The sequence below is a fragment of the Mesoplodon bidens genome (assembly GCF_964165515.1).
Source record: "Mesoplodon bidens genome assembly, chromosome: 3".
NCBI lineage: Eukaryota > Metazoa > Chordata > Mammalia > Artiodactyla > Ziphiidae > Mesoplodon > Mesoplodon bidens.
This window is the reverse complement of record NC_138178.1, coordinates 174,261,008-174,288,361: the sequence shown is the minus strand read 5'-3', so window position 1 is coordinate 174,288,361 and position 27,354 is coordinate 174,261,008. Positions and strand designations below refer to the sequence as shown.

The 27,354-nt window shown below is 50.3% G+C and overlaps 1 protein-coding gene across 1 annotated transcript in view; it reads left to right on the top strand.

Annotated features, from left to right (window-relative positions):
* Positions 1 to 2,762: 2,762 nt before the first annotated feature.
* DEGS2 (delta 4-desaturase, sphingolipid 2) overlaps positions 2,763 to 27,354 on the top strand; it is a 65,006-nt gene continuing 40,414 nt past the window's right edge. Inside the window, exon 1 of the mRNA XM_081228186.1 lies at positions 2,763 to 3,210. The gene's annotated coding sequence lies outside the window, so the exon portion shown is untranslated. The remainder of the gene's footprint in view (positions 3,211 to 27,354) is intronic.

The following is a 27,354-nucleotide window of genomic DNA, read 5'->3' as shown; positions in this document are numbered from 1 at the left end:
TCTGCTCATCCACAAAACTGCACGTGCTTTGAGGGCAGGGTGTTTCTCGTCTGCCCAATGCAGGACATGCGGTCCACCCTGTCAGAGCAGAAGTGCCCAGTGATGCTCCTCCCTGTGTCCTCCACCCCTGCTGCACGTGGAATAAAGTCCCGAATCCTTGGCTGGGCTTGAAGGAAGCATGGCATAGCAGAAAAATAAATAGGAGTTTTGATCAGACAGACCCAGTTTTGAATGTTTGCTCCACTCTTTATCAGCTAAGTGATCTCAGGTGAGTTTGTTGACCTCTCTGGGCCAGTTTCTTTCTTTTTTTTGGTTTTTCAAATAAACAAGTCTTCCTTGTTTATTTGAAATTCAGATTTAACTGGCTGTCCTGTGTTTTGTCTGGCAACCTCACCTTGGAATAATGCCCCAATTTTCAGTCCTCTTCTTTTTCCTCCCTCTACTCATATTTCTTTCACTCTTTTTTTTTTTTTTTTGGCCGGGTCACATGGCTGGTGGGATCTCAGTTCCCCGACCAGGGACTGAACCTGGGCCCCGGCAGTGAAAGCCCAGAATCCTAACCACTAGGCCACCAGGAAACCCCCTGTGGGCCAGTTTCTTGAACTGTAAAATCAGAATATTACTATTCAAGATTGTTGTAACGTTTGATAGAAATAATACGCACAGTGCTCCTGGCATGTAGTAGGTACGAAATAAATTCCCTCACCTCCTGGTTTTCACCCTCCCTCCTGTGGCTGCCCGGCACCCCCCCCCCACAGTTCCGCCTCACGGAAGCGTCATTGTTGGTGAATCTGCCCCTCCATTCTCCGCCTTTGTTCATCCTCCCGTTCTTTAAGGAATGCCTTCCTTCCTCACGTCTACCAGCCTTGCTGCTCAGTTCCGAGCCTGCCTCGAGGCATCCTAGAGCCTCCAGTTGGAAGTAACGCCCTCCCTGGTCTTCTGTTTCCCCGCAGCATGTAAAATTCCCAACTTGCTAAGCAGTTAGCTGTCTTTTACTTTAATTACTTGTAGATAGTTCCTGAGTTGGAAGCTTCCGGAAGATAGGGATGTTTCTTCTGCTTTCTCGTAGCTGTTCATCCGAGTTACTCAGGGCCTGGAACACCCTAAGTGTTACATAAATGGTGGTGTACTTTGATGAGGGATGGTGGGATCAGGAAAATGCTGCTTCATGGGCTAAGCAGCGTGGCAGAGTCTTAAAGTAATCAGACTCTGGGAACCCTGAATTTAACTTACTCATCCTTAAGATGTTTTGAGTAGTATGAATTTCCACGTGTGCGAGCAAATAAACAAGTGTCTGGAAATTAGACATAATTCTAGGAAATTCAAACTGTGAAAACTGGTTTATAATGTGAAACAAGTAAAGAATATTGCTTGTCCCAAACTACATGAAAGTGTATATTTAATTGTTTCTCAAAAGCGTCTTCAAAAATGAAACCCTTTAAGGAGACTGTGCTTTGGAAAAACGGTCTTATTTTGACCTGCACAAAGCCCACACAGTCTTCCCTCCAGCCCTCTCAAAGCAAACGTTTTACTACAAGCAAACCCCCAGTGCAACTGCCACGACAAAGAGGGAGTCCACGTAGAAAGGCCATTTCCTGTCGAAGTAAATGCCTTATTGATTCATGTCTTAATCCAGTGGTAAGCAGGTAACAATGCTGCTTGTGTTACAGGCCGGTAGAGGTGTTTTATAGATCTGCTCACACACATCTCTCCAGCCATGAAGTGGCAGTGTCCCTTGGACGCTTACTCATCCCTTCTGCCCCCCCCCCAAACCACTGAATTCTAGATGCACAGCCTACTCGATGAGACTACAGTCTGTCAGCTTCTGGCTTCCACCTGTAGCGGGTCTGGCCATGTTCAGCTGTGACTTCATGGTGTCAAGGTTCACTAGAACTCATCCCTTTCAGTGTTCAGAGCTGCAAACCAGCCACTGCTTGCTTTCACATGTATGTAGCTTTTATTTATTTTTTTTGTTTTTTGCGGTACGCGGGCCTCTCACCGTTGCGGCCTCTCCCATTGCGGAGCACAGGCTCTGGACGCGCAGGCTCAGCGGCCATGGCTCACGGGCCCAGCCGCTCCACGGCATGCGGGATCCTCCCAGACCGGGGCACAAACCCGTGTCCCCTGCATCAGCAGGCGGACTCTCAACCCTTGTGCCACCAGGGAAGCCCTGTAGGTAGCTTTTAAATCGCCTTTCCCCATCCTCTATGCAAACCGTTGCTTTTTTTAGGATCCACATTTAGTGACTTACCTGTTACATACCAAATGTAATATGTGAATCTTCATCTTATTGGCTGTGTCTGTCGTAGGAGCCTCTGGAGACGGGAGGCGTCTTGACTGTCGTCCATCACGTTATTCCACCAGCTCGATGTTAGCTGCTGACTCTCACGTAGGCTTTATGTAAGCTGGGGTTGTACATCAGAAATACCTTCTAGAAACAGCCTCGAGGAGTGGTTGAACACGTTACTGTATGTCACGCGGATGTACGTGTGTGCATTTGTTGAGCAGATTACATCAGGTCCCTGTGGCGTCCACTCTGGTGTCTGGCCAGCATCCAGTGCTCCCTCCTTACAGAGCCCCATTTTTTTTCTTCGGGTAGCAGGTAGAAATCTCCTCCTTCGGGAAGAGGGTGGAACTATCTTAGCTCGGGGGATAAATCATGATTGGCTAAACAGTGAAGGCAGTCCTTTTTAAAAAAAATTTTTTTTTTTGGGGGGGTGCCACGCCACATGGCTTGCGGGATCTGCGTTCCCCAACCAGGGATCAAACCCAGATCCCCAGCAGTGGAAGCACAGTGTCCTAACTGCTGGACCGCCAGGAAGTCCCTTTTCCCCCCCGCCAAGGCAGTCTTACTTCCTTTAGCCAGTGATGGATGTGAAAAGGAGTTGGGGAGAATGTGACCCAGTTCTGGCCAGTGAAATATTAAGGAAAACATATGTTACTACAGAGGCTTCCCTTCCCTAATAAGAAGATAAAGCCGCAAGAGAAGACAGCCCCTCTCCTTGCTTCCTGCCCAGAAACCGGCGTGATGACGAGGACTGTGGCGTTGTCTTGTGACTGTGTGGAAAGGCGAAGGCAATTGCAGAGTCGGGTCAGGCCCTGTGGAGCCGTGAACCGGCTGCTCCCCCTGGGCTTCTCACGTAAACCCTTGTCCTGGGGTGCGAGGAACTTGCAGGGGCCCATTCTTGACCTACTGCCACAGGGGAGACTGTAAGTTGTTCCCTTGGGGAACGAGAGACCAGGGAGTGGGATGGAGGGGAAGGGGCATGGAAGGGGGTGTTACCGTTCTGCGTGTCTAAAGTGTTGTCTCTTGGTAATTTTATGGTCCATCCATCTGGAATCCACGGGATAGATTTTATGTGTAATGATTTTTAATTTTGTAAACGTTTTTAATATGAAAAAATGCTACGATACAATAATAAGCAACAATGTAGCACATTTATGTATATATTAATAATCCCAACTCTTTTGAGGGAAAGGTATAGGAGAAGTGGAAAGTAAACATGTCAAAACAGTGTCGTTTGCTTCCAGGAGCTAGGATTTTGAGCAGTTGGGGTTTTTGTGGTGGTTTTTTGTTTGTTTGTTTGTTTATATTTGTGTGCAGTTATCACACATGTATTTTTACTTTTAGATTTTTTTATTGTGGTAAAAGACATAAAATTTACCATCATAATCATGTTTAAGTGTGCAGTTCGTTGGTGTTAAGTATGTTTGTATTGTCGTACATCCATCACCACCGTCCATCCCCGGAACTCTTCATCTTGTCAAACTGAAACTGTTACTGCTGAACTGTAACTCCCCACCTGCCACTCCCTGCAGCCTCTGGCACTCACCATTCACTTTCTGTCTCTGTGAATTTGACTGTTCTAGGTACCTCACTCATATAAGTAAATCATGCAGTGTTTGTCCTTTTATGTCTGGCTTATTTCACTTAACAAAATATCCTCAATATTCATCCATGTCATAACGTATGTCAGAATTTCCTTCCTTGTTAAGGCCAGATAATGGTCCTTCGTATGTATATGTCACATTTTGCTAATCCACTCATCCCTCAGTGGACACCTGGGTTGTTTCCACATTTTAGGTGTTGTGAATAATGCTGCTGTGAACATGGGTGTACAAATAAACAAGTATTTTATAAATTTTTTTTAAGTAGCAAATGAAGAAAAGCTTGTGGAAGCCAAATTATCTATATTAAATTTGTGCTTTTTTTCATCATTTCCCATTTTGTATCAGATCTTTTGGATACTTTAGACAACTGTACCATTTCCTTATCAGAAGGAAGAATGGTGGCTGGGAGCTTTCTGCCCATTTAAAAACCTAAGAGTAGGGGCTTCCCTGGTGGCGCAGTGGTTGGGAGTCCGCCTGCCAATGCAGGGGACATGGGTTCGTGCCCCGGTCCGGGAAGATCCCACATGCCACGGAGTGGCTAGGCCCGTGAGCCATGGCCGCTGAGCCTGCGCGTCCGGAGCCTGTGCTCCACAACGGGAGAGGCCACAACAGTGAGAGGCCCGCGTACAGAAAAAAAAAAAAAACCTAAGAGTAGTGAAGTGGTTAACCATTTTCAAGCGTTCTACCTACCTCCCCCCTTCCCTCGTAGTTAAAGAGTAGGTTATTTGACTTCTTACCACCTGAGAATGCTCCCCTAGTACCTGTCGGCCCCCCACCTCTGAGACCATCCCTAGAGAGCCGCTCACTGTGCCCACAGCCCTGGGTATTCCTCCAGCACTCAGAAGGTGTAGTGGCGCCCTCAGTTTCCCCAGCGAACTACACAGAAAGTGAGAGAGCAGCGAGTTCAAGTCACTAGATTAGCTGCTCCCACGTGGCAGCCACCCCTCTAGGCACCCAGGAGTCAGCGAAGAACAGGCCCACCGGGTGCCAGACGGCCTTCAGAGAACCTGTTGCTTCAGGTGGAAGAGGCAGTGTCAGAATCCACTAACTTGGTGGGCGTCGTGGAATTTGAGCCCAGAGGGGAGTTTCCTGGTGGCCTAGTGGTTAGGATTTGATGTTTTCACTGCCGTGGCCTGGGTTCAGTCCCTGGTTGGGGAACTGAGTTCCTGCAAGCTGCGCAGCATGGCCTAAAAAAAAAAAGAATTTGCATCCAGAGCCCCTAGACCTGATTTCGTCCAGCCACGTGAGACACTTAGACAAGGTGTTCAGGCGGTAGGTTGAGCTGAAAGGGCCTTTCCCGCTCTCCTCCTGCTTGACGGCCATCGTCTGCCAGCTCTGATCATCCAGGCAGACCCACGTCAGCTCTTTGGCCCTCACCTCCTCTCACAAGCCTCCTGTCAGCCCTCCTTCCTCCTTTGCAAGATGTCACTGCGGCCACACCGGGTGTGCCTTGTCCCTCCCTGCCTTTCCCTCCTTCTGGAAGGTCTTCCTCCCCAGGCTCCACCTCTGCCCGCTGGATCCTTCAACTTCCGCCTCAAAGGCCACCTCCTCAGCATTCCAGCCGGACAGGGCAGCAGCCCTCCCTGTTTGAGCAACCTCTGTTCTCTGATCGGTGCGCCGTCTGTGTTCCGTGTGGCAACAGGCTTGCGGTTGTGCTCGTGTGTATATGTTGGCGGCTCCTCTCTCCTCTCCGTCGTCCCCATCCTCTCCCCCCGCCCCCAGATATAGACCTACAGATAATCTTTATGTTATATGAGCATGAAGAAAGGAGCGGGAATGTACCGACTCTTTAGTTAGTAATGGTCACCTTAGGCGAGGCAAGGGAGAATGTAAAGAATTGAAAACAAGCTTATCCACTGAACTCTGAGCAAGTGCGGGAACTCAGCTGGAAGGAGGCGGGCAGCGCACATCTGGGTCACTAGGAAGCAGGTTGAGGATCGCATCAAGGCTCTTCCCGCTGGTTATGGGTTACGTCAGCGACTCCGGGCAGAGGAGCTGGAGCCTGCTTCCAGAAGCACGGCGTATTTTTACATCCCTGGTGAACTAAATAGAGTTCTTATTTATGGGAGAGCAGGCGCAGTCGCCCTCTCATCGCCCGGGCCTCACGCTGCCTATGTGGGGCTGCGGCCCTGTCGCCCACCGCTTCCCCCTCTGCACCCGGCTCTCTCTCCTCTCGATTCTCTCCTTTCTGCACCTTGTCTCCCTGGCTTCTTCCCGGGCTTTCCTCTCCTCCTCTGTTGTTTTCCCTTTTCCTGTCCCCTATGTCATCCTTCCCTCCCCGGCTTCACTGGCTCCTCCCTTTCCAGTATAAAGTTAATGTATATGCTTCACGCTTGTTCTATTTATTGGCTGTGGCTTCGTGTGTTATTAATAGAGCAGTAGATAAGTTATGGTTTGGAGCTTCTTTTCCCCTAGAAAAATTCCAGCCCAAGTTACTTTTTCAGTCAATGGGCCTTAATTGATTTTTCTCCCCCATCAATGATCTACAGAAAAGCTCCCCACTGCCCTGTGAAATACAGGCCTGGGAAGGAGGCCCAGAGACTCAGCTCTGTGGGAGCTGAACTCTGGCCCTCTCCGGCCCCCCAGCTCCACACTTTCCCCGCCGCCCACCCACTGCACCGACCAAAACCTGGGAGCAGGCCTTCTCCCTCCCCATCCAGTCCCTGGACCAGCAGCATCGGGTCCTTGGGGAGTTTTTCTCCCTCTGCCTCCTGGGAAGGAGGATGGGCTGGGCACCTTCTTCCTAGCTCTGCTTCCCAGACTCCCTGGTCCCTTGGGTTCTGGATGAAAATTGGGTTTCTCCGATCAGATACTCAATTTTGGAAGGCTGAAATAAAGTGTCAGCTTTGCCGTGTACAGGCATAGGCAGTGTGTAAATGACAGGCTGAATTTAAAGCAGGAGGTGGCAGTGCAGTTAGTTCATTCCTTCATTTGTTTGTTCATTGGTCCTACCCCCTCTCTGACGCTGAGGGCTGTTTTGCGTTGGGAATTGGAAAGACAGAGGCTTTGGAGGGAAATCACTTCCAGTCCAGTTCCCATATTAAGCACCCCTCCGTGCAGGGCTTCCCAGTACTTGGTTTTCTGGCGAGAAAGATCACAGAGATGCCAGCGCATCCACGGCTGTACCTCCAGCCGTCACCCTGCTTTCTGATCCCTGGGTCAACTCCCTGCTGCACACCTTTGAATTCGGCAATCCCGGTGGTGGCCTTCCTGGTCTGGGCCCTTGTTCGTGGTGCAGCCATTCCTGGATCTCTGGCCCATTGTTTTCAGCCCATCCAGTGATTTTGTAAATTAATTCCCTGTGTTAACCCCTGTCGGTTTAAAATATAACCAATGCAGGGGTTCCCTGGTGGTGCAGTGGTTAAGAATCCGCCTGCCGATGCGGGGGACACGAGTTCGAGCCCTGGTCCAGGAAGATCCCACATGCCGCGGAGCAACTAAGCCTGTGCGCCACAACTACTGAGCCTGCACTCTAGAGCCCACGAGCCACAACTACTGAAGCCCGTGCACCTAGAGCCCATGCTCTGCAACAAGAGAAACCCCCTGCACTGCAGTGAACAGTAGCCCCCGTTCACCGCAACTAGAGAAAGCCCGCATGCAGCAACAAAGACCCAACGCAGCCAAAAATAAATAAATTTATTTTTAATATAAATAAATAAAATAAGAAATATAACCACTGCAGAGAGAGAGCCTGCTAAGGACTAAATGTTTCCCCAAGCAAAATTCATGTGTTGAAATCCAGTCTCCAATGTGATGGTATCAATTAAGAGGTGGGACTTTTGGGAGGTGATGAGGTCGCGAGACTGGAGCCCTTGTGAATGGGATCAGTGCCCTAATGGACCCCAGAGAGCTCCTCTGCCCTGAGAGGACACAGTGAGGCAACGGGCATCTGCAGCCAGGAAGAGACCTCTCACCAGGACCCGACCGTGCTGGCACCCTGACCTCAGGCTTCCAGCCTCCAGAACTGTGGGAAATAAATATCTGTTGTTTATAAGCCACCCAGCCTATGGTACTGTGTTACAGCGGCCTGGCCAAGACAGAGCCGTCTCTCACCATCCGCACTGGGCAGCAACCCCTCCCCATTATTCCTTCTCCCTTCCCCTGCAGCATCGTGGCGTGTAGTTCCGTACTGCCTTGGGTACCTGTTGTTTCTCTCTCCTCTTTCCATTGTTAGCAAGCAGCTAGTTTCCCAGGGCTTGCACAGAGAGGTGCTTAATATGGGATCTGGACTAAAGTGACCCCCTTCCCAGAGCCTCTGTCTTTCTGATTCCCAGTGCAACACCGGTCAGGGACGGCACAGAACTAACTAGCTGTCACTTCCTGCTTTAGACTCAGCCTATCATGTACACACTGCCTATACCTGGGGGTGGTTTAACACCCAGGCCGGGCCGGGGCCCCTGCCCTTAAACCCAGTTGCTGGTTGGTTTTAACAAAGCTCTGATCCCAAAGCCCGTCAAGGAATTCTAGCAGGACCTGGGTCACGGGTGTGGCTCTGTCCTCAGGGCAGGTTCTGGCCTACCTCAGGGACAAAGAAACTCCTCTGCCTTAAATGAGGCTGGAATCTGTATCAGCTCAAAAGTTGTAAAACAAATACGAGCTATTTCTGGAGTGGAACAACTGCCTCGGGATCCAGGTGAGGTGAGGAAGCCGCCTGGATTCGCAGGAGAGGCAAGTGGGGCACACAGGACGGAGGTGCCTTCCTGGAGCTACAGTAGGCCGGCCGGCCCTTTCAGGGGGAATCTGCGCTGTCGGGCTTCCAAACGACCTTAAAGCTTTCCGAGTTAACTGGGGCAAAAGGGTGTGAAGGCAAGGGGAGAGGAGGCCCAGCAGCCCGTGCTTGTGTGGGCTCGTGGGTTCGAGTGGCTTTGGACTGCGACACAAGCCTGACCCCGCCTTACCTCATGGTTGTGGAGGGAAACGCCGCAGGAGCCACTAAGTGCGAGCCGTGGGAAGCCCTGCACCTGCTGTGCTTATTTTTTTTTTTAATTGAACTAAAAAATAATCTCTCTATACTGTATAAACTTTTCTTTTTTTTGCCCGCGCCTTGCGGCTGGCGGGATCTTAGTTCCCCGACCAGGGATCAAACCCCGGGCCCAATATAAACTATTAATAGATACCCAAATACAATATGGTTTTTCAAATGAAATCATGTGTATAGCATTGTATTCATAAAGTACACTAATCAAAAGCTATACAACATTAACAGCAAATCCAAATCCAAATGGAGATATTCCTCTGAATTACACATTTCATCGAGCGTCAGAAACCACCAGTCTTTTAGTCCTTGTGCATTATTCTGTACCTGCATTCTCTGCATGGGACTGGATCCCTGGGTTTTATTTCATTTTCTGTGGGACATTCTCCACAGATGTGTGTCATCATCTGCTGCTTTGGGAGTTGCACATCCTTCTGGGTGTCCACTGTTGTCCCCACACAGCACGGAGAAACTTGTCTACGCCTCCAAACAGATTCCCACTCACTGCTGTGTCCTGCTGGGCTTTGACCGTGGATGAGCTGGACTTCTCCAGTGCCTGCCTGCTCCAGCTTGACCATTCTTTGCTTCTGTGGCTGCGTCCTAAATGCGACCCAAGCTGGACACTGACTAGGAAGAACAGGGCCACCCTTGCTTCCTTACTAGCTGTGTGACCTTGGACAGGTGACCTAACGTCTCTGAGCCACAGTGGGGAAACAGGCCTGGCTTTCAGGGCACTTGTAAGAATGAGGTGAGGTTCTGTATGTAAAGCAGCTTAGCTTGGCGCCAGGGGAAGGAGGGGGCAGGCCCTAGCCCACAATCAGAGACCTGGATTCTATTTATCTCTGCGAACTCCATGTGACCTTGGGTAAGTAAGTCCCCTCTGGGTTGAAATGGACTTATTTTGTGATATCTGTGAAAAATACCCCAAAAAAGTCACAACGTGGCCCATTTCGCTAGTTTCTACATGGCCTTTTATCTGTAACTTGCAGTAGCATCCAGGGGCTCAGGACCCAGGGTGGGGAGACTGCAGACCAAGGAGCGCTCCTCAGCAGGACCAGGGCGGGGGCTCCTAGATGGGGCCTCTGTGGTGGGATCAGCTGGTTGTGGAGGCCATCCTCATGGAAGACAGCCACCAGCCTGGAGGCTTGTCATTAACTTACCCAGGAGCGCATGAGCCCAGAGGCCAGGGGCCACCTCTCTTTCGCCCTGTGCCTTGCCAAGCCGGCCAGAGCACAGGAAATGCAGGAAGTGGCAGTTGATCCAGACAGACGGGAGTGATGGTGGGCAGGCGGGCAGCTGCGCTGAAGCCAGGTCTAGCCCAGGGCCAGCAGGTGTGTGAGCAGGTGCTGTTGAGCTGGCCCTGGCCAGGGCCCCTCTGGGTGGGGTGTGGAGGTGGGTGCTTGGGAAGCTGAAGTGGCTGGTAGAACAGCACTGGGGTGCAGGAAGCGGGGGTGGTCGGGGAGCGCTGAGCAGAGCAGAATGGTGGGGTTTTGCAGCCATGGGGACGTTGTCTCCAGTGCGCCTGGGCTGGTAGCCGAGCCCAGCTGGCTGCATCAACCTCAGGAGGGTCATCCCCCAGAAGCATGGGGCATGCTTACTCCAGAAAGGCTTCAGGGGGCTGTTGGCTGGGTGCCAGGTGCCTTGCAGTTACTCCGAGGGCTGGACACCATTCCCTCCATTCCACACAGGAGGAAACGAACCCAGAGAAGAGGGGGCTTTCCTGACGTCAAGCAGCTAGTAGGTGGCCAGAATTCAAGCCACGTTGCTGGATACTGAGGGGCTGTTTCCTCCCAGTTTTCAGGATTAAAAATAACATTGGCAAGGAATAAATTACTTTTTTTTTTTCTTTTGGATTATTCTCAGGAGAGCAACAACAGGGTCAAAGCATTCCAGCATTTTCATAGATCTTGATATATATAATTATCAAATTTTGCCCCCAAAGGGATGCATCAGTTTACAAGGCCAACAGCAATGGACCAGTTTTGCCTGAAAATGTCCCCCCCACCATAAAAACACTGCTGAACCCCAGAGGCTGTGCCCTGTCCTGACCATGATCCTCCCTTCTCCCTGCAGGTAAGCCCAGTGCAGAGCTTTGTGATACAGCCCATTGGGGTTTTACCTGGGATGGCATTGAACTTATGTATCACGTGGGGAGAGTGGATCTCTTTATAATGTTAACTCTTCCAATCCATGGACATGGTATATCTCACCATTTACTGAGGCCTCTTTATCTCATTATCAAGTCTTATGATTTTCTCCAAAGAGGTCTTGTACGTGTTTTAAGAGGCTTATATTTGATGTTATTGTAAATGGTTGTTCTTACTTCATTTTCTAATTGTCTTAGCTAGAATTTTTTTAACATAGGTGTGTTGGGGGGGCGGGGTTTGCACATTGATTTTTATATCCAGCAACCTTGCTAAAACCTTTGTGTCCTAGTAACTTATCTGTTGGTTCTGTGACTTTTCTATCCTCTCTAAATAAGGACAATTTTGCTTCTTCCTTTTGAATCTTTATACCCTTTTTCTCCTTGCCTTACTGGTCTAGCCAGGACCTTCAGGACAGTTTGAACCATACTGGAAGTGGTAACAATGGACATCTTTGTCGTGTTTTCAGTCTCACAGGGAAAGCTTTCAGTGCTTCAGCACTGTATGTGATGCTTGTTATAGGGTTTTGGAGCTGCCCTTTATCAGGGCAAGGAAGTCCCTTCCATTCCTAGTTTGCTAACAGTTTTTCTCATGAATGGATCTTGAATTTCATCTGCAACCATAGAGAGGATGGTATGACTTCTCTTTTTTTTTTTTTCTGTTAAAGCAGTAGATTATGCTGAGTTTACCAATGCCGAACCAATCTGCTTGCACTCTTGGGATTAACCCACCTTGGCTGTGTTGTTTGTTATCCTTTTCACGTATTGCTGGATTCAGTGTGTTACTCATGTTGAATTTTTGCATGTATTTCATGCATGAGATTGCCCTGTACTTTTTCTTTTTCCCATTTCACTTGTCAGGTTTTGGTGTCAAGGCTATGACCGCCTCACAGAAGGAGTGGGCTACTTCCCTCTTTTTCTACATTCTGAGTTTGTGTAAGAGTGGAACTCTTGGGCTTCCCTGGTGGCGCAGTGGTTGAGAGTCCGCCTGCCGATGCAGGGGACACGGGTTCGTGCCCCGGTCCGGGAAGATCCCACATGCCGCAGAGCGGCTAGGCCCGTGAGCCATGGCCGCTGAGCCTGTGCGTCCGGAGTCTGCGCTCCGCAAGGGGAGAGGCCACAACAGTGAGAGGCCCGCATAACGCAAAAAATAAAAAATAAAAAAAATAAAAAAAATAAAGAGTGGAACTCTTTGTTCCTTAAATGCATGTGAGAGTCACAGGTGAAGCCATCTGGGCTGGCCATTTGCTCTGTGGGAAGTTCGACTCCTGATCAACTTTCTCAGAAACGTCATCCCTTTCTTCCCCTCCTCCCAGACCAGACCACCTCACAACTGGACCATTGTGGCACCCTAAGGGGTACTGCCCTGGGCCTCCCCAGCTAGTCTTCCCGAAGCTCCATCTCCATCCTAGCTCTCTCCTGCTCCAGGGCATGCATGGGTCCCCACTGCCCCCACTGCCCCCAGGCAAAATCCAGATTTATAGCAGGATGCTCATGGCCCTCAACTGTGGCTGGACCACCTGTCCCCCCTTCCCTAAGGTTGGGCCCTGCTGAGCTTGTGGCACACCTAGCTGCTGTCCGTGCGGACACACTGCAAGAGGCTGTCATGTCCTTACCCCTTGTGCCACTAACATCACCTCTTCCAGGAAGCCTGCCCCTTCCCTTTAGCTACGGGTCCCCTCCCTCCTGTGGCTCTCTTTCTTTTCTTTTCTTTTTCCAGGAAGCCTGCCCCTTCCCTTTAGCTACGGGTCCCCTCCCTCCTGTGGCTCTCTTTCTTTTCTTTTCTTTTTCTGTGCTGCTCTCATTTTTTAAAAATTTACTGAAGTATAGTTGATTTACAATGTTGTGTTAATTTCTACTCTACAACAAAGTGATTCAGTTATACATACATATACACTCTTTTTCAAATTCTTTCTCTGTTTCTGCATATTATCAAAATTGCTTTGGGTAGAATTATTCTTTACTCAAATGAGTGTTCCAAGAGGGCGGGCATTGTTTTTGGTAGTTTACTTATTCAGTCAACAAACATGTCCAGTGCACCAGGCACCATGCTCAGTGCTGGGATACATCAGTCACCAAGACAGACAGGTTCTAAGCGTTCTGAAACTTTCCAGTGAGCAGGAAATAAAACGGCTTGCACTGTACAGGTATGAGTGTAAATAAAGCAAAATTAAATCACCCCAAATCTCACTGTTAACTATTGGTGCATTTCTTCCCAGCTTTAGAAATGCATTAATAACCTACCTGAATAGGTACATCTATTACAGATAAGGAAACTGAGGCACAGAGCTCTTAAATCAAAGGTCACAAGGAAGACAGAGGCCTGGGTTTTAACTCAGGCAGCCTGGCTCTGAGATCCCACCCCACACCACCGGCCCTTTAAAAAATATAATGGGTCCAACTGTGTGTCCCTGTTTGGGGGCCCAAATTTTTCACTTCTCTTACGACACACATCTTACCTTGGGAACACCGAAATGTGCATCTGGCCCCTACCTTAGTATCACACCTCATGGGCTCTACCTGCTGCCTTCTCAGACTGTCATGGGGAGAGGCCCTGCCCGGGGAGTTCAGGGGCCTGGGTTCTTCTCGCCCTGCCACCAACTCACTGTGTGACCTCGAGCTAGTCACGCAGCCTCTTTAAGCCTCAGTTTCTCCACCTGTAAAAAAGGAGCTGGGAGGGGCTTCCCTGGTGGCGCAGTGGTTGAGAGTCTGCCTGCCAATGCAGGGGACACGGGTTCGAGCCCTGGTGTGGGAAGATCCCACATGCTGCGGAGCAATTAAGCCCGTGCACCACAGCTACTGAGCCTGTGCGTCTGGAGCCTGTGCTCCGCAACAAGAGAGGCCGCCACAGTGAGAGGCCCGCGCACCGCAATGAAGAGTGGTCCCCGCTTGCCGCAACTAGAGAAAGCCCTCGCACAGAAATGAAGCCCCAACACAGCCAAAAATAAATAAATTAATTTAAAAAAAAAAGAAAAATCTTTCCGATGACAGTGAGCTCATTAAAAAAAAAAAAAAAAAAAGAGCTGGGATTCTGTCACACTACAGGCCAGCCTTGAGGAGCCTTCTCTGTTGAGCGGGTGGCAGTCCCGGGATCTCTGCCGAGTGCTGGGCTGTCCAAGGCTGCGCACCGCGGCGCATCTGGGCCCATGGGGCCCACCTCCCCCCACCGGCATGGCCGGTGCGCCCCGTCGCGTCAGGGTCCGAAGGCCCATGGCAGCAGCTGGGAAAGTCGCTCCCCCAGGCCAGGGGGAATCGGCACCAGCAAGCGTCCCAAGAAGGCGACGGCTCCGGACGCTGTGCCCCCTCGCCCCGTGGCACCTGCGCTCAGGGTGGGCGGGACAGGCATGCAGGGTCCGGAGGCTGCGCTGGCGGAGCGTGGGGGTGACTTGCGGCATCAGGGGACCACAGGCTGCTCTGGGGACCTCCGCCTCGCCTTCCCGGCCTGTGTCATCGGAAGGTGCGAAAGTAACACGGGATGTGCTTGGAGCTCCTGGCACGTTGTAGGCTGTCAAATGCGGCAGCCTTGACCATCCTCACAAGTCGGGCTTTGGGGTCCGGTTAGATTAACCAGGTTAGGGGCCGGAGTGGCTTCCTCCCTCCCCGCAACGACCAGCCCCGTCTGAGCCCTCCGTAGGCCGGGTGGCAGGTCCTTTACGGGCTGTCCCCACGGTCCGGGCCCCGGCCTCTTGCCCCTGCTCCTCCCCTGGGGCCTCCACTGCCACTCCTGAGAACTTTCCTCTTTCTCGACCAGGCACCTTTGAACTTTGCATGCCACGGACCCCTGAGGCAGTCTGGGGGAAGCCTATGGACTTCTCTAAACAGTATTTTAAAATGAGTAGATGGAGGAAACCAATTATATAGAAAAGCAATTAATAAAAAATTTTAAACACATGTGCAATGTAGTAGTGTATTTTATTTACTAGCACATTAAATAAAAAGACCAAAGCTGCAAGTCTAAAATTCATCATTTTAGGACTTCCCTGGTGGCACAGTGGTTAAGAATCCACCTGCCAATGCAGGAGACACGGGTTCGAGCCCTGGTCCGGGATGATCCCACATGCCGCGGGGCAACTAAGCCCGTGGGCCACAACTACTGAAGCCCGCGCGCCTAGAGCCCGTGCTCTGCAGCAAGAGAAGCCACCACAATGAGAAGCCCGCGCACCTCAACAAAGAGTAGCCCCCGCTCGCCGCAACTAGAGGAAGCCCTAGTGCAGCAACAAAGACCCAAGGCAGCCAAAATTAAATAAATAAAAATAAAATTTAAATTAAAATTCATCATTTTATTTATTTTTTTGTTTTGCTTTTTTTTTTTTTTTTTTTGCGGTACGCAGGCCTCTCACTGTTGTGGCCTCTCCCGTTGCGGAGCACAGGCTCTGGACGCACAGGCCCAGCGGCCATGGCTCACGGGCCCAGCCGCTCCGCGGCACGTGGGATCCTCCTGGACCGGGGCACGAACCTGTGTCCCCTGCATCGGCAGGCGGACTCTCAACCACTGCGCCACCAGGGAAGCCCTAAAATTCATCATTTTAAAGTAGCAGTGAGTGTAAATGATATTTAAAGATTTTTCTTCAGTTGAAATGTGATTTGAAAATACCTGGGTTTCTGTTGGTGACAAAGTCACAGGTGCAGCTGACACCACTGAAGTTTGTTGCCCCCATTCCTAACTGATGAGAAAGTAAATACCAGTCAGAAGCGTGTGGAAATGAGGCTGTAAGATTTTTCTGTCCAATTTCAGAAACCCCTGGCTTCCCTAGCCTCTGGTCTCCCCCTCCCTACGGTTCTCTCTGTGAAGCCTGGTTAAGAAACCTGCTCTGGTAATAGGCTTGTGAAAGAGGGACTAGGAGAGGAGGCGGGGAGGGTGTGTGCAGAGAGAGGCAAGCCTTCCTGATTGGGTGGGTCTGCTTGAAAGGGAAGCATAGGGCCGATTTTTATGCCTCTGGGCCTTTGCACATGCTGTTCCCGCTGCTAGGCCTTTCCATCCCATGCCCTTGCCCCATCTGCCACCCCCACCCAACTCCTTGGAAAGCCTCCACCTGCTTCAGCCCCAGCACAGAGTCCCCCTCACTCTAGTTTCCTGCTGTTACCATCTCTCTTCAGAGCATCTGCATTGATCTCAAGTGTTTGTATTCAGGCCTGCTGGACTGACCCAGGCAAGGTCTCGGCCAGGGCTGCTCCACCTCTGGGTCTCCAGGGCCCAACTCAACATCAGGGCTCAGCGGGTGTTTGTTGAATGAATAAATGAAAGAGTGAATGAATGAATGACAAAGTTGCACCCTGCCATGATCTCCAAGCTTCTTGAAGGGCTCACATTTCAGAGAAGACCGCCTGCAATAATGTGTGTTACTTTCCTAATATGCAGGGGGGGTTTTTAAGTTATTTTTTAAAGCAGGTTAAAAACAATGTTTTAACTACGGTGGAATATTATATGGCCATAAAAAGAACTGAAGTACTGACACATGCTACAATATGGATGAATCTTGAAAATATACTAAGTGAAAGAAGCCAGCCACAAAAGGCCACAAAAGGTAAGATCCAATTTATATGGAATGTCCAGAACTGGCAAATCCAAACAGACAGAAAGTAGATTAGTTGGGGCTGGGGAATGGGGCACGACTGCTACTGGGTACAGGGTTTCTTGTTGGGGTGTTGAAAATGCTCTAAAATTAGATAGTGGTGATGGTTGCAAAACTCTATGAATATACTGAAAACCGCTTAAATGGGTGAATTTTAGGCCATGAGAATTGTATCTCAATAAATGTGTTATTAAAAAGTGTGTAGGTGGGCTTCCCTGGTGGTGCAGTGGTTGAGATTCCGCCTGCCGATGCAGGGGACGCGGGTTCGTGCCCCGGTCCGGGAGGATCCCACGTGCCGCGGGGCGGCTGGGCCCGTGAGCCATGGCCGCTGAGCCTGCGCGTCCGGAGCCTGTGCTCCGCAGGGGGAGAGGCCGCAACGGTGAGAGGCCCGTGTACTGCAAAAAAAAAAAAAAAAAAAAAAAAAAAAAAGTGTGTAGGCAAATACCTACATTTCTGTCAATTTCCACACATTCCTGCAATGTGGTCCCTGCACAGAGCTGGGCAGTGAGATTATTGTGTGAGATAAACACAATAAACTTGTGTTACATTTGTAATCAGTAGTTTTAAAAAGTTTACTTAAGAACACTTGATTCTTGGGACTTCCCTGGTGGTCCGGTGGTTAAGAATCCGCCTTCCAATGCAGGGTACGTGGTTCGATCCCTGGTCAGGGAACTAAGATCCCACATGCTGCAGGGCAACTAAGCCCACGAGCCGCAATTACTGAGCCTGTATGACACAACTACTGAGCCTGGGCGCCACAACTAGAGAGCCTCTGCCACAACTAGAGAGAAGCCCGCGCACTGCAACAAAGAGCCCGTGTGTTGCAATGAAAGATCCTGCGTGCCACAACTAAGACCCAACACAGCCATAAATAAATAAATAAATGTTAAAAAAAAATGAAAAAACACTTGATTCTTGGACTTCCCTGGCGGTCCGGTGGTTAAGACTCCGTGCTTCCACTGCATGGGGCACGGGTTCAATCCCTGGTCAGGGAACTAGGATCACGCATGCTGCGTGGTCAAAAAGAGAATAAATAAATGAAAAGGTATTTTTTAAAAACCCACTTGATTCTTGTATATATTATGTCATCATCTATCTAAAAAGGTTAGGGGAACACAAACAGCTACATTTTTATTTATGTTAGAAAGAAATGATGGGAGGAAAACCCATAATATAAAGTGGTTGCCCTTAGGCTTGTGGGTTGATGTAGCTATAGCGGGTGATGAGTCCTTGGAGGTTCATCAGACTGTTAAATTCTCTCTACTTTTATGTATGTTTGAAACTGTTTATAATAAAAAATTTAAAATATACCTGAACCAATCAGCAGATATTTATCACTGAATAGCTGCATTTATTGAGCGCCTGCTGTGTGCCAAGCACTGTGTGAAGTGTTCCTAGGATCCAGGAGGTCATTTTATCCTCACACCAGGCCTGAGGAGCCAGCACCTGTTACAGGTGAGAGAGACCTAGAGGCGTGTGGTCACGTTGGGAGGACAGGGCGGGGGACAAGTGTGGAGGTACCAGGGTTTAACAGAGCTAAATCCTCATCTTTCAGCAGCAGGCAGCCATTGGATCGTATCTAAAAAAATGAGAAATCAGGGACTTCCCCGGTGGTCCAGTGGTTAAGACTCCACGATTCCACTGCAGGGGGTGCGGGTTCGATCCCTGGTTGGGGAACTAAGATCCCACATGCTGTGCTGTGCAGCCAAAAAAAAAAGTGAAAAATCAGTAATTGTCAGTATAAGCCTGTCGCTTACACATATAGAAGTGAAAGCCAGGGCTTCCCTGGTGGTGCAGTGGTTGAGAGCCCACCTGCCAATGCAGGGCACACGGGTTCGTGCCCCCGTCCGGGAAGATCCCACATGCTGCGGAGCGGCTGGGCCCGTGAGCCATGGCTGCTGAGCCTGCGCATCCGGAGCCTGTGCTCCGCAACGGGAGAGGCCACAGCAGTGAGAGGCCTGCATAACGCAAAAAAAAAAAAGTGAAAGCCAGAAGAAACATCTAGAAGAGCACAAATGGCTGCCTCTGAGGGGAGGACTCAGAGCGGGGCTGAGGGAGTGGGGGAGGGTCGGGAAACTGCCATTTTTTCATTATAGGCCTTGTAGTTCTATCTGTCCTTTGAAGATGTGTACCTGTTACTAATTTTATTGAAAATAAAAGAATAAAAAAAGAAGAGAGAAAGAAAACAGAGGATCAGAGAGATGAAGGAACTTGCCCAAGGTCACACAGGATTCAGAGCTGAGCCAGAGTTCAGACTTGAGACGGAGGTGGGCCCTACAGCCCCGCTGGACCTGATGCTGGAGGTGCACAGAAGCCCATCTGGCCAGAGGGACCAGACTCACGTTGAGGACAGGTTATTTTCACTGTCAGATGTTGCTTAAGTTAGAACCTGAGAGTTAATTTTAAAAAGCTGTTTATGAACCTGAAAGGCCCTTTCCACATGTCTGACCTTGCAGCCTGGGCTGTGGAGGTTCAATGTCCACCAAGCCCCTGCTCAGTGACGGCAAATCAGCAGAGTTCTCCCTAAGTAGGCTGCACAGTTTTGCAGGAACACCGATGAGCCATTCTCCCAGGGCGGCCACAAATGTGTCAGGCAGAGGGCTGGGTTTGAACTCAAGTCTGCAACTGTGCGTCCTCAGGGAACTGGTGGGGCCAGAGCAGAGGCACTGGGCTCTGGAAAGTAGGGACTGTTCTTGACCACGTGATGGGGGTGGGGTTGGGTGAACCCCGGAGGCGGAGGCGTGCGCAAAGTCCCAGGGGCCTTGATCTGGGAGTTTGGCACGGGTCAGCGTAACTGGAGAATGGGGGGAGGGAGGCTGCCGTTGAGGAGAGAGGGGGGCTGGAGGGGGAGGGGACGTGGGGGGAAGGGCCGACTATGCACAGGGCACAGACTGGGTGAAAGCCCGGCTTAGGAGGGAGCTGTGGCTGGAGCTGAGGAGCCGACGGCAAGGACGAGGCCCGAGGGGAGGCTGAGAAGCCGCAGGGCTCCGATCCGCAGGGCCTCGCGGCCTAGCAAGGATTTGTGTCTTTATCCCAAAAAAGCCACTTCGGAGTTTGAAAACCTTGCTCCGCCACCAAGTGGGGAAGGGAGGCAGTGGGGAAAGGAGGCGGGAGCTGCAGCTCCAGGGCGCTGGGTCCTGAAGTCCCAGGGGACCGGGAGGGGCGCACCCAGTCCCCCGCCGGGCGCTCGGGGCGGAGCGAACAGCCCCGTCGTCCCGCCCACAGCCCCGCCCGTCAGGAGACACGCCGGTGAGACTCCGCCTCCCTCTCTGGTTGGCCCGGAGCGGGGGCACCTGACCCAGAGCGGCCAATCCTTGCGCTGGCAGGGCCCCGGGCCCCGAGGTCTGTCGCGCCGCGGGGCGCGTACAGACCAGCTGGCAGGGGGCGGCGAAGGGCGGCGAAGGGCTGCCGGGGCTCACGAGTGGGGGCCGGCAGCAGGTTGAAGATTAGCAATTCCCCGGACGTCCACTTGGCCAAAAGACCAATTTCTATGAACTGACGATGACGTGTGTGTTGGCCGAGGTCGTCCGGCGTCCGCTGGGCAGTGATCATTTCCCACCCTGCTCTGCTGAGCCAGAGTTCCAAGCCTCTGAGGGCGGGAGTGAGGGGGTCTGTGGGGGCCGTGGAGTTACAAGTCTGCTCTCCTCCCCCCAACATTCACCTTCCCCCTTTGTGAGGTCCCGACTTCTAAGTCTCAGCGTGCACGCTGCCTCCTCCAAGGAGCCTTCCCTGGAGGCCCCAGCAGCTGGACTCCCTGGGGCTTCCCAGGGCTCTGAGCTTTTCTCTCGATCCGGAAGCATCGTTATTTGGGGATGTTTCTCCCGGAGGGCAGGGGCCCCCTCCCCAGCCAGGGCCCCAGCCTCGTTGGGGGTCCATCAAGGCAGAGTAAAGGGCAGAAGTTGGCCCACCCGCAACTGACCGGGAGGAGATGCAGACAGGGAGGCTTCTTCCACCAAGGCCGGTGGTGACTTGTGAGGGCTGGGAAGCCGGAAGTGTCCTCTGGCCCCGGAACCCCCACCTGTACCAGTCCAGATGGGGACCGATGACCGGCCTCGACCCCTCAGACGGCCCAAGGGTAAGGGAAATGCGCCTTAGAAAGCATCCAAGGAAAGAACCTTTGCACTCAGTATTCAAGCTGTGAAAACGGCGTGTAACTGCATCAAAACTATGGGAAGCAGGCTTCCCTGGTGGCGCAGTGGTTGGGAGTCCGCCTGCCAATGCGGAAGACAAGAGTTAGAGCCCTGGTCTGGGAAGAACCCACATGCTGCAGAGCGGCTGGGCCCCGTGCGCTACAACTACTGGGCCTGCGCTCTAGAGCCCGCGAGCCACAACTACTGAGCCCACGTGCTGCAGATACTGAGGCCCGCGTGCCTAGAGCCCGTGCTCCACGACGAGAGAAGCCACCACAGTAAGAGGCCCGCGCACCGCAACAAAGAGTAGCCCCCGCTCTCAGCAACTAGAGAAAGGCCATGCGCAGCAACAAAGACCCAACACAGCCAAAAATAAATAAATAAAATAAATAAGTTTATTTTAAAAAAAATACGGAAAGCGCAGGGCAAAACTTCGGGTAAACAGGCTCTCCTAGCAGGCAGCAGGTCCTGCTGCAGAGGCCACTCACCCCCGTGGGAGCAAGGACTTTGCCAAAACACAAAACTGAACCTTACTGATTTATCTCGCTATGGCCTCTCTCCCTGCAAAAGGTAAGCTCTAAAGGCATCAAAGGATGTGCAGTGAAAACTTTACCACCATTGTTGTCATCTTTAGTGTATTTGTATTTTATTCCTTTCCTTGACTAGATCAACTGCTGATTTAGCTATTTTCAATCTTTCTTTTTTCTTTTTTTTTTAGCCACACTGTGGGGCGTGTGGGATCTTAGTTCTCCCACTAGAGCTTGAACCCAGGCCCTGGGCAGTGAGAGCCGAGTCCTAACCACTGGACTGCCAGGGAATTCCTGCTATTTTCAATTTTTAAAAAATTATTTCTACTGGATTTATTTTATTTGAATTAGTTCTACTGCTTTTTCTCTCCTAAATCATTTTACACTTTTACCTTTAATTTCCATCCTTCTGTTTCTATTGGGTTTTTGTTGGTAGTGGTGTTTTTTAACCTCTAGCTTGAGTTTGAAACTTAGTTCATTAATTTCTACTCATCCTTATTTTTTGTTGTTGTTGTTGTTGTTGTTGTTTTTGCGGTATGCGGGCCTCTCACTGTTGTGGCCTCTCCTGTTACGGAGCACGGGCTCCGGACGTGCAGGCCCAGCGGCCATGGCTCACGGGCCTAGCTGCGCCATGGCATGTGGGATTCTCCCGGACTGGGGCACGAACCCATGTTCCCTGCATTGGCAGGCGGACTCTCAACCACTGCACCACCAGGGAAGCCCCTCTACTCATCCTTATTAATAGAAGTATTTAAAGCTATGAATTTCCCTCTGAATACTGATGTAGCTGTTTACCTTAGGTTCTGATATGCAGTGTTTCAATTATGATTGTTTTCTAGATATTCTGAAATTTCAACTTGATTTGTGTTCTAACCGAAGAACAATTTGAGAGTTTTAAAATTTAGAGGTAGTAACATCTTTTTGTTTTGTGGTTTGGTTATTAATTTCTAGTTCGATTTACATTGTGATTGGAGAATATTGTCTGTTCTGTATTTACTTTTTGGAATGTATTATTTTTTTTTAAATGGTTTAATATGTGGTTAATATTTGTGAATGTTCAGCTGTCCATCTGCAAAGGAGCAGTCTGTTTTTAGGGTAGAGTTTGATACAAATTAATTAAATCCTGACTTCCCTGGTGGTCCAGCGGGTAAGACTCCACACTCCCAATGCAGGGGGCCCAGGTTTGATCCCTGGTCAGGGAACTAGATCCCACATGCCTGCTGCAACTAAGGAGGAAATGTGCTACAACTAAGACCTGGTGCAACCAAAATAAATAAATTAAATTAAAAACAAAAATACCAAGAAAGGCTAACTTTTAAAAAATAAATAAAAGATCTTTAAAAAAATTAATTAAATCTATGTCAATAATTATATTATTGTCTTCTCTAATCTTAATTTTTTAATACACATATATGTGAGAGATGAATTAAAATTTCCTACTACTGATGTGCTTTTTACTTTCTCCCTGTATTTCTTTCATTGTATGAATGTGGATACTGTGGGGGTTTTTTGTTTGTTTTTTGTTTTTGCGGTATGTGGGCCTCTCACTGCTGTGGCCTCTTCCGTTGCAGAGCACAGGCTCCGGACGCGCAGGCTCAGCGGCCACGGCTCACGGGCCCAGCCGCTCCGCGGCATGTGGGATCTTCCCGGACCGGGGCACAAATCCGTGTCCCCTGCATCAGCACAGGCAGACTCTCAACCACTGCGCCACCAGGGAAGCCCGATACTGTGTTATTTGATGCAGGGTTGGCACCAAAGAGCAAATGAATGCAATTTGGTGCATACTAGATATGTGATACCTTCACTGTGACTTGCACTCATTCTCATTATAAAGTGCACCTCTTGGCCCCACCTAATGTTTTGCCTTGAACTTGACCCCTGCTTTCTGTTTGTTTGCATTTGCCTGTTATCCCTCACACCATGCTTTTATTTTCATTCTTTCTGAGTCCTCTGGATTGGGGAGTGTCTTTTGCCTCCAGCTTAAAGTTGAATGTGAACCATCTGACGGGCAGGTCCCTTTACAGATGAGTTTGCATATATCGATGTGACAAATCTATCTTAGACTCAGTGAAGTCATCTGATTTTATGCTTTCTATTTTTGTAGTTTACAAAATATTGGCTTAATTTAGGTGCAAGATTTCTTCTGACATTTTGGAAATTTTGTAACTGTGTACTTGCGGTTACCTCTGTAAGTTTATGTGACACACTTAGTCCTTTAGTTATCTACTGATTCCCAGCTATGGGTTATGATGACACGATTATGTCTTTCCTTTCTCCTTCCTTTTCTCCACCATCCTTTTCACAAAATAATTTTAAATGAAAAAAACATCAGGTTAAATATATCCATTTATATCATATATATATATAAAATATGTCCTTGTGTCTAAGATGTCGTTGATTTTAAGATGCTCCACTGACGTAGTAACAGCTTCTTGAACAAAAACAAAACTCTTTCCCATCCCACAGTCCCTGCAGAGGGCTAACAGTGGTCATGCCCGAGATGGAGTTCAAGGGCCTCTTGATCTTCTTCTCTCTGAACCCTATTTCCCTGTCTGGGCTGCCAACAGAGTTCCTGTCCTCCTTAGGGCCATTTGGGGGAGGTGTCCAGTGTCCTTGCCAGTGATCACAGCTGTGAGTGTCTCAGCAGGAGCCACCTGGGTGGAGAGGCTCTGGTTGTGTCACCCTGGGTTCCAGGCACACAAAGCTCTGTGTGTGGGTGGGGTGGGAATGGGAGGAGGAGTGGGGGGATGGGGTAGGGAGGGCGGTGATGTCACATCCACCCTGCCTTGATGTTCCTCTTTCTCTAGCCTCTTTTGTGAATCTGGGCGTGGCTGACATTAGCTCAGATACAACTCCTGTTTTTTTTTGGTTTTATTTTTGTTTTTGACCACATTGTACGGGATGTGGGATCTTAGTTCCCCGACCAGGGATCAAACTCGCGCCCCCTGCATTGGGATTGCAGAGTCTTAACCACTGGACCGCCAGGGAAGTCCCCCAAACAACTCCTGTTTGATAACATCTTATTAAAGCCTTCTGGAAGTTTCTCAGGACCCGAGTTCTCAGCAGAACCCAGCCTTGCCTGGTGCCAACCCATGGCTGTGCCAGTCACACCTGCTCCGCTGAGCCTCCTCTAGCTCCTGTGTGCCAGCCTGACCAGGTCACCCTATCCCACCCACACCTTGTACTTGCCTCCCTCCAGGCCTTTGCTTCTGCTGTTTCTTCCACCGGGGGTGCCGTCCTCCCTCCAGGTTTTGCTGATCTAAACCCTCAGCCTGAACATCACCTCCTGCTGGAAGCATTAGACCCTCCCTCTCTGGCCCCTCAGCCTGGCCGGGGGTAGCTGGCCACCGGGCCACTGGAAGCCCTGGCTCCATCCTCGGACTCATGTCTCTGCCTTCATTCCCAGAGCTGCAGTGGCCACAGAACTTCCCAGGAAAGGCACTGGAGTCAGACAAGACCCACTTCCACCAAACTGCAGTTTCCGTGGTTGTAAAAGTTGTGAGGTTGAATAGAGAGAGTTGCGGCCGCCAAGTGGCTGCCCTGTGCGTGGCAGTGAGGACACGGTGGTGGGGACAGCGCTTCCTGCCGCGGGGCTCAAAAGTGGGGGGACAAGCATTAGCATTTTGGTATATTATTATATTAGCTTTACTGGTTTATTTACATTAAAGTGTAAAATCTTATGTGAGCAGCCAGATGAATTCTTCCATATGTCTACACTGTGACTCCATGCAGATCAAGTTTAGCACATTTCAGGGACTTCCCTGGTGGCACAGTGGTTAAGAATCCGCCTTCCAATGCAGGGGACGCGGGGTCGATCCCTGGTGGGGGAACTAAGATCCCACATGCCGCGGGGCAACTAAGCACATGCGCCACAACTACTGAGCCCACCCACTCAGCAACTAGAGAAGCCCGTGTGCCACAAGGAAGACCCAGCACAGACAAAAATAAAAAATAAAAAAAAAAAACTGAAAAAAAAACAAACAAACAAACAAAAAAAAAACTGCATTTCAGCCCCCACAATTCCCCACCACAGGCAACTACTACCTTGACTTTAACCACCATAGATTAATTTTGCCTGATTTTTGTACTTTATATCAATGGAATCATGCAGTATGTGCTCTAGTGGGTCTGGCTTCTTTCACTCAGCATTATTATGTTATCCGTCTATATGTTATTATACTAATTATACTAATAATGACAGTAATATATATAATATATTAATATATATTAATATTATATTAATATATTAATATATATATAATATATTATACTAATAATGACAATAATAATAATTGTATCCGCCCCCCCTGGGGCCTGGCACATGGCAGGTGATTAGTTAATAGTGAGTCTTGGTTGAGGGAACTTGACCCTTTCAGCCTTTTTTTTTTTTTGTACGAGAACGTGACCTGAGTCGACTCCATTGTTGAAAACTGTTCTGAAGGTGGAAATCAGGGCAGCAGAGAACGCCAGGGAGTTCACTTTACTGGTCGCTGGTATCTGTGGTTTGGCTTAGCTGTTTATAAATGCCCCGGCAGCGTCCTGAGGTTACCTCAAGCTGGTGGCTTCTGTCATCCCTTGGGGTCACTGGGCCCCACACCTCCACCCCGCCCTGGTCTACCCAGCTCAAGCGCCTGCTCCTTGTCTAGCCTTGGTGTCTAGGACCCTGCTGTCCTCCTTTGGGTGTAGATACCCAGGAGGTGAGACATGCGAGCCTTGGCCTTGGTTTGGAGGGGAGAAAACATTCCGTCATCCTGCTCCAGAGCCCCCAGGTTGAAATCTCAGGACTGGTGCCTTAGTCCAGGGGCTCCTAGGGGGTGGGTTCTCATTGGTCCTGAAGTCACTCCCGGAGGGACAGGCCATGTCTGCTCTTCCTAGCTTCCCTTTCACAGATGGGAAACTGAAGCTCCAAGTGCAGGCTGAGTCTTTGTTCAGGGAGTGGATGAGTACTCAGCCAGCACCTACTAGGCAACTACTGTGTACCCTGAGTAGGCACTGAAGACCCAGAGATAAGCCAACCTGTCCAGGCCAAGGAGAGCCGTGCTCCAGGGAGGGGTCTGGGGAAGCTTCACCAAGCGGTTGGCCTTTGAAGGCTCAGGGACTTTGGCCAGGCCTAAGTGAGGGTATTCCAGGCGGAGGGAACCGCTGGAACAAAGCCTTAGCAGTGGGAGAGTGACCTGGGGCCAGGCGAGAGAAGCGTTCAGGAGAGAGGCTTGTTTTTTTGTTTTGTTTTTTATTTCCTTTTTTTTTTTTTTCCCCCTGCACCAAGACTTGTGGGACCTCAGTTCCCTGACCAGGGATCGAACCCAGGCCCCCTGCAGTGGAAGCACAGAGTCCTAACCCTTGGACTGCCAGGGAATTCCCCAGGAGAAAGGCTTGTTGAAGCTGGTCCAAGACCCTCCTTGGGGTGGTGGTGGTGAACCCTGGAGACTCCCTTTGGAGCAGGTGCAGGACCTGAGGTCTAGGCTTTCCTTCCACCCTCTGTGTGACCCTGTGTTGGCCCCTGGGTAAATCTCTCCAAATCTCTCCCTGTGGCAGATAGATGAATGGAGGGTGGGGTGTAGTGAATCAGTGAATGGGGTTTGAAAGCTGCAGTCCATGCCAGGGAGGCAGGTGGGGTTGAATGAACCAGGGCCCTAGGCCCACAGGTGATTAAATCAGCACAAGGATTAGTCGTGGTTCTATTAGGCATGCCCTCTACTCTCACCTCCTGGAGCACGCCATTCCTGCACTCCACCGATGGGGGGCAAACTCAGCTTCTCTGGCAGGGCCAACAGGAGGCTTGGCCACCTCCCCTGGTTCAGCCGCTGACCGACTTGCTGGTTGCATTTGTCTCCTACAAGGTCTCAGGTACTGTCCCCTTTGCTCTTTGCAGAAGTGGAGGTGTCCCTGATCCAGACCCCATGGAGGTGGCCCCAGGAGCAGGGGCCCAAGAAGAAATGTTGAAGAAGGATTCACTCTTTCTTTCCTTCCTTTTTTTCTTTCTTCCTCCCTCCCTCCCTCCCTCCCTCCATCCCTTCCTTTTCTTTTTGGCTTCACGCGGAACTTCCCTTACCAGGTATGGAACCCGCGCCTCCTGCAGAGGAACTCAACCGCGGGACTGTGGGGGCGCCCCCGT